At 40.6% G+C, this 7623-nt stretch overlaps 2 non-coding genes across 2 annotated transcripts; both read right to left on the bottom strand.

The window, feature by feature from the left end:
• Positions 1 to 5322: 5322 nt before the first annotated feature.
• On the bottom strand, positions 5323 to 5404 carry trnas-gcu (transfer RNA serine (anticodon GCU)). Its single transcript has one exon. It is a non-coding gene; the product is annotated as a tRNA-Ser (tRNA).
• A 1820-nt stretch (positions 5405 to 7224) lies between these two features.
• Positions 7225 to 7306, bottom strand: trnas-gcu (transfer RNA serine (anticodon GCU)). The gene has a single exon. It is a non-coding gene; the product is annotated as a tRNA-Ser (tRNA).
• Positions 7307 to 7623: the final 317 nt, after the last annotated feature.

Below are 7623 nucleotides of genomic sequence, written 5' to 3'. Positions count from 1 at the left end.
TACCCACCGGCGTACAGCTTGACATCAGCGTGGCGCTGATTGGCTAATCGCTAGACCCCCGGCGTTCATTGGTCCGTCCATCGTTTGGATGAGATAAATCGCAAATTCATTGCAGTATGCCAGACCAGAGATGCAAGCCTACTCAGTTGAGTGGGCGGGGTCTATGGTCTGGAACCAGGCTACAGTCCATCTAGAGGGGGGCATTAATACATATGGGAAATTTCATAGCAATCCATCCCATAGTAAGAAATATTCCAGTCTTGACCAAAACAGACCATTTTTATTGCTATTCTCAGGGCCATGCCACAAACAAGGCTGACAAGATCTAGTAAATGCTAAAGTTTTTTAGACGATTGTTTTCAATATCTAAGCTGATCAGTGGAAAACTCTACCAAAGCTTGAAGGATACTATTCATCTAAGTGGTAGTGACATTAGTGCATAATGTCTTGATCCTTGTGTGTCTCCATTTTATCTGTTCTCCTTTTCCAGTCTGCCATAAAGGACAAATAAGACACTTTAAAGAAAAGTACAGACCACCTGAGTATCTCTAAAACACTCACCTGTACAAGGTTATGTTGTTGAGGGGAGGTTGAGGGTTATTCAGAGCAGCTTGGCTCTGGCTACAAATGAGGAAGGAGCATTAGTAAAGGTGGGAAAGGTTGCCATCTTAGAGTGAGCATGATTGATGTGAGCACAGCCACATGCAGCAGCGCTCCCACAGAGCCCTCACTGACTGTCGCCGCAGCGACAGGCAGCGAGAGGAAGTGAGTTGACCTCAGGGTCATTGTGACAAAATGCTTAACAACAGTAGCAAAGCACTCTGGGTTTGGGTCAGGGTCATATGCGTTAACATGGACGAGGCTGGCTGCTGCCGTGTATTATTTGGAATCAGGAGCTGAATGCATAAATGTTGCAACAATGCAATGATTACCAGCCCCAACACCGGGTTGGTATAGTTTTCACCTTTTGTGTGTGTGTGTGTGTGTGTGTGTGTGTGTGTGTGTGTGTGTGTGTCATCATGGCAAAATGTGGTCCCGCTGGCACCTACTGTAGTGACAAATTCCACATAAGCGGTTTTGAGTACTTTGCCAGGTTTTCATATATATTAAAAATATATATATATGTATGTATGTATTTGTCGGTCAGTGGGTAGATGTCAGTGGGTAGATGCAGTCAAGATGCAGTCATGGAACTTTAAAGGTGTGAAAATGAAGGCTGATCTTGAGGATGGGTGTGATGGTCCAAGCAAGAGTGCCAGAAGTAGGAGGGTAAGAAATATGGAGGGGGCTATTATTCTATATATGCCCTAAAACAGCCAAACCCATCTCCATCTTGGTTTTCTGTTTTTGTAAAATAGTCAATTCAATCAATCAATCAATTTTATTTATAAAGCCCAATATCACAAATCACAATTTGCCTCACAGGGCTTTACAGCATACGACATCCCTCTGTCCTTAGGACCCTCGCAGCAAATAGTATCAAACTATTACATTATATGCTTATTCTACATATACTATAATTTAACTATTAAAACAATTCAATTAAACTTATGATTTCCTATTTTCTTTGTAGTTTTTGTCATATACAGATATGTAATGATTGCTGGGTAATATGAATATTGTTGTCTAATATTAAGTCTCTGTTTAATCATGTAATGAGACGATAGATTTAAAGTAGCTAGTTTAGGTACTGACAGTCTGTGCACATCTGCAAGTAGATATCACATAAAAGCGTCAGTAAGACCCAATTTTGGTGAAATATATATTTGCCCTAAAAGTCTGTGTGTGTGCTTCATAACTTGTAAACAGTGTGCAGTGGGGCCCATTGTAACTACCTTACGCCACTGCTTGGACCACATTACAGTGGCAGGTGTGATCCCATTGCAAGACGGTTTCTAATTTCCAACTGCTTTTGCAAAATGGTCGTGTTTCAGGAAAAAAACAAAAAAACATTGCAGAGTTTGAAAGCACATCTTCTGTTTCATATGCCGGATATGATTAGTCTTACTGTTATTCTATTTATTCCTTGTTGTCATGGGGATTTTAGTGTTTCATGGTATAAATCTGGTCTTATATTCTTTACCCCAAGAATAGCGTCATTGTCATTCTTGAGGTTAAGTGCCAAGAATGAAATTCTTGTTATTCTTGGGATAAAGAATTGTCATTGTCAAACTTAAAGGTTTTGAATTTCAACACAAAAAACAACTGCACGAAAATGGCTTTGTGCAGCTTTAATTCTAATATATCAGCATCAGCCTACAAAACCCCACAGTGCCAGAGCCCTTGTAGCTACAGTACATGTGTAATCTGTTTGATGTGTATGTGCATTCATGCCTCCTATATATATTTGTGTGTGTCCTTCAGACCAAACTCAGCATGCGGAGCAATGGGTAGCAGTTAGCTGGATTTTATATTCCGAAGCGAAGCCAGGGGAGGCAGACCCTGACCTCAGCCTCAGTCACCCAGAACCACGGCTGCAGGCCTCATCTCCATAGGAATCAATAGACTACAGTAATAATGGTGATCTATGGGGGCAACATCAAAGAAGGCACTGACCTTTACCGTGCTGGGGGTTGGGGGATGACCACCAAGCTCCATGAGCGTGTGTGTGCGCAGAATAAATGTTTTGTCAGAGAACAAAGCTCGTGGCTGTGTGTGCTATATACACACTTGTATATACACACAGTCAGTGGCCTACATGAATATGAAGCAAAAAAGCATGCATATATAGAAGCCAATGCTGTCAGGCTTTCATTTACACATGAAATAAGGAAATGTAAGCTTTTCTCACTTCATGGCTGTCCCCAGCCTATTTATCAAATGTGTCATTTAGTTTGATTTGCGATTTGAAATAATTTATTTTATGTTCTTGGTAAGTCACATTTCAAATACAGCTTTTCCATTTACATTAGAAAGGAGGCTAGGGTACATCAGATTTGGCTAATCATGGTAAAGATTATTAACATGGTAATGTACATACTATGTTGCTGTTAAAAATATGTGCCTCTGCTAATCAGGTGGGAAAAACATAAAATGTAAAGCACCAGCAAAAAATGTAAAAAAAAAAAAAAAATGCTTTATTCAATCTTTATTAAATTCTGTTATTATGTATTATATTCTATCTCATTTATATTTACCTAATTCTGCATTCAACTTTCCATAGCACTGATTAATCTTAATTTTTAACAAAATCCAACCAACAAAGAGTTTTGGAAACAATACCAGTTGTGGGATCAAAGGTGTAAATTGATATCTTTAACAAATATGCAACCTTGTCTTTGGTGTCTTACTCTTCAGGTGACAAAGCAGCGTGGTATTAGAAAGCAAATAAATTTGACTTTTACTCCTTTTTTACAATTTAATTGCAAAATTGAGCTTTATAGGGTATTATATACTAAAGTCAGTTAGACTGGGGTGAAAAAGGCATTCAAACCCACACAGGAAAGCACAATAGATTAGCAGTCCATGGCCTTAACCTCAGAAACATTATCTGCAGTTCAGTCAGATCCAGGTCAACTTCCAAAGTCTTTACACAGGCCCTGAATATCTAAAAATGTGGAATTGAGGGGAGGAGGACAGAATGAGGAAGGTGGAGCTATATGATTTTACTTTGTACAGGGCAATCAGCTCAAATCGTGGAGCCCTTGTTAGCATTGGAAAAGTAGTTGAGTTGATGCCTGCATTCAGCAGGGGACCCTACTTTCCTATGTGTTTGGAATTACTGAAAAACAAAATGAATTGAAGAACACAGCCTGTTATTTTGTTGACTTGTCATATTCAGGGACGCTTAAAGTGAAATGGATTCTGACAAGAACACAAGCACAATGTACCATCAGTCCATCGCCTTAACCTCAGCAACCTCATCTATGGTTTCTAGGTGACCACTAAGCCAGATACCATAACAGCAAACAAAGTTGACCCTAACTCAATTTTTGTTGCAATGCAATCAATCAGTGTTCAAATGGAGAATTAGCTCAACCAATGCCTGCATTCTCAACATACTTTAATTTCAGTTGAGGAGATAATGAGTGAGTTCACACGTAAACTGCATTCTGTAAACACACAGATATAACTGTTAGGACTTAGCCAATGTCACACCGGCCACCTGAGGAGTAATCCATATTATTTTGAAATCATCAGTCTGTTTTACACTGTGAAGTTGCAGGCATGACATTTTCACTTTTATCTGAGTCTTCTTCATCAGAATTGTTTTCTTCTGTTTTATGTACATTTCTGTCCTTCCCTTTATAGGATTTCTTATTTTTTTGTTTTGTCCTTTTTCAGTTGTTTGCTAGTTTTGCATACTCTACCAATGTGGCCCTGTTTGCTGCAGTTTCTGCATTCTTTGTCTTTAAACTAACAGTCATCAGGGTCGTGTGACATGTTGCCAAAACGGAAGCATTTCTTTCTTTCATTTCTGGTCAGTGACATTTTAGTTGTAGCATATTCCAGAGATTTTTGTTGTATCTCTGATGCACCCCGAGCTGCAGTTTCCATTGATACTGCAATATTTAAGGCCTTCTTGAATGTAAGGTCTTTTTCACACAGGAGATTCTTCTATGTGGTTTCACAAATGCCACACACTAACCTGTCCCTTATTGCATCCAACAGACCATCTCCAAACCAGCAACTGGAGTTCCACACAATATTCAGAAATGCTTTCATTTTTACTCTGATTCCGTTTGTGAAATTTCAGCAATGACCAGTGGATTGTGGTTTAAATGCTGCTGAAGAGTGTGGCTTTTCAGGCATTAACAAGCTCTGCAGCAGCCTGTATGTTTTTGCACCCATGACACTCAGTAAGACACTGACTTTCTTCTCCTCTTCAACTTTATATGCATCACAATATAACTCCACTCACTCAGTGTAAGCTGCCCAGTCCTCAACACCACTGTCAAACGCTGAATTTGTCCCAATCATTGCCATAATGATGAAGCAACTTCCTGTGTTTGCAGAGCTTTTGAGGGCAATAATGTGGTCACTCTGGTGAAGAAAAATAAAGCTGTGTTTTGGTTTCTAGGATGTTTAAGACCACATCATAGCTGTGATGACAGTTTTGATGTCTACCACCCAAAAAGAGGATGCAGATGAGATGAAGGAACTTCCCGTGTTTCAGAGCTCTTGGTCACTCTGGTGAAGACACTCGCTTTCACACATAAACTGCATTCTTATCATTAGTTGGCTTATTTTGGACAAGTTCCTGAGGATCTGAGCTTTTTGTTCCAATGATAATGGAGCCTGTTATTTTGTGTTCCAATGATAATGGAGCCTGTTATTTTGTTGACACGCAATATTTGGGGCATCTTAAAGTATACTGGATTGCGACGAGGATGGGATTCGAACCCACGTGTGCAGAGCACAATGGATTAGCAGGCCATCGCCTTAACCACTCGGCCACCTCGTCTCTGGTGTGTAACTTTTCAGGTGACCAGCGAGCCGGATACCATAAAAGTAGGGCCGTAACGGTACATGTATTTGTGTCGAACCGTTCGGTACGCGACTTTCGGTTCGGCACGACCCTGTACCGAATTATTGGGCGCAGGATATTATTTTATTTTATTTTGTTTTATTTTAATTCCATTTTTGCGAGCCGAACCATTAAAATATCTAAGTTCCCCGACGGACATAATTGAGTGACGGACCGAGTCCCGTAAATCTCCGCTTTCACTTTGTGCAGCGCATTCTCGCATTTTGACAACATGGCAAGTGAGCCTGACGAACCTGAAGACCCACCCGCAAACCTTAAGTCCTCCGTTTGGGAACACTTTGGTTTCAGGGTAAAATACGAAGATGGAAATAAACAAGTGGACAAGACAAAAGCAGTGTGCCGACACTGCAGAACAGCGGTCGGGTATGTACTTGGAAACACGTCTAACATGCTAACGCATCTAAAGCGACACCACCCGAGTTTGAACGTTAACCGGCACGACTAGAAAAAGCAATCTGGTGCAAACTACGATATCGTCGTCGTTTAAAAAGAAAGAGCGTTTCCCTGACCATCGCGCTAAAGAAATAACCAACGCCATTGGAGTTGAGTAAAATTGTTTAAGCTGCACTTTAGATATAAGCATGTTTTGTTTACTGCACTTTAACAAAGTGGGAAAGCTAAGTAAGTTCCTAGTAAAACTGAATCTGAGCAGGCTTTAAAGCTGACCAGCTGCACTATACTTTTTATTTTAATTGAGTAAAACTGTTAAAGCAGAAATGTATATTTATATTTTTCATTCAAAAAATGTGTTAAAAAAACAGCAGGATTTTATTTTTCACTTTTATATTTCTATTTTCATTCAAACAATGTGAAAAAGCAGGATTTTATATATATTTGTTTCATTCAAAAATTGTGTAAAAAGAGTTAACTGCTGTGGTGGTATGTTTTAATAAGGTTACCAATAAGTAAAAGATATTTAATAGTTGTCTATTTTTTTCATTACTGTACCGAAAAAAACTGAACCGTGACTTGTGTACCGAGGTACGTACCGAACCGTGATTTTTGTGTACCGTTACATCCCTACATAAAAGCAAACAAAGTTGACCCGAACTCAACTTTTGTTGCAATGCAGTTCCTCAGTGTTCAAAGGGGAATTAGCTCAAATGGTAGAGCGCTCGCTTAGCATGCGAGAGGTAGCAGGATCGACACCCGCATTCTCCACATGCTTTACCTCCAGTTGAAGAGATAATGACTGAAAGTAAATAATATACAAAGCAGCCATTGGATGGGTACAGGGACATACTGTGGAGCACCTCCTACCACCCATCACTGCCTGAAGTGAAAGCAGTGGTTTGGAAGCTTACTTATGTTGGTCTTTGGTTGACAGCATGTAAAATGTGTCCATCCAACAGGGCAAGTTGGTTCCTGGCAATGTCAGCCCATAATAAATCAGAGTGCATCTTGTAAGAATGGCCCTCTTTCCCAACCCATCGTCTTTGGTTTATTATGGAGACCAAAAATTCTAACCAAAATTGCCTCCACCACATGGCAACATCCATGCCACTGAGCAAGCGGCGCTGTGCACGCAAGGACACTTCTCTTCAGACTGTCCATTGCAGGAGTGAATTCAGCCCTGTTTTTGGCTGATCTAAGCTGGCCTGTGTTTGCTTTATCCTACAGTAAACTGAACTATGGATGGGATTAGAACCCATGCAGGCAGAGCACAATCGATTAGCAGTCCATCGCCATAACCTGGAAAACATCATCTGCGGTTCCATGTGTTTCCGTGTGGATTATGACAAGGATGGGATTCAAACCTACGCGTGCAGAGCACAATGGATTAGCAGTCCATCGCCTTAACCACTCGGCCACCTTGTCTCTGGTATGTAACTTTTCAGGTGACCAGCGAGCCGGATACCATAAAAGCAAACAAAGTTGACCCTAACTCGACTTTTGTTGCAATGCAGTTCCTCAGTGTTCAACGGGGAATTAGCTCAAATGGTAGAGCACTTGCTTAGTATGGGAGAGGTAGCAAGATCGATGCCCGCATTCTCCACATGCTTTACCTCCAGTTGAGGAGATAATGACTGAAAGTAAGTGATATACAAAGCAGCAATTGGATGGACAGAGTGACCTACCATGGAGCACCCCCTACCACTGCCTGAAGTGAAACCAGTGGTTCAGAATCCTGCTTA

Source organism: Epinephelus moara, chromosome 2 (assembly GCF_006386435.1).
Source record: "Epinephelus moara isolate mb chromosome 2, YSFRI_EMoa_1.0, whole genome shotgun sequence".
Classification (NCBI taxonomy): domain Eukaryota; kingdom Metazoa; phylum Chordata; class Actinopteri; order Perciformes; family Serranidae; genus Epinephelus; species Epinephelus moara.
Note: the sequence above shows the minus strand (reverse complement) of the source record. Positions and strands in the feature narration are given on the sequence as shown.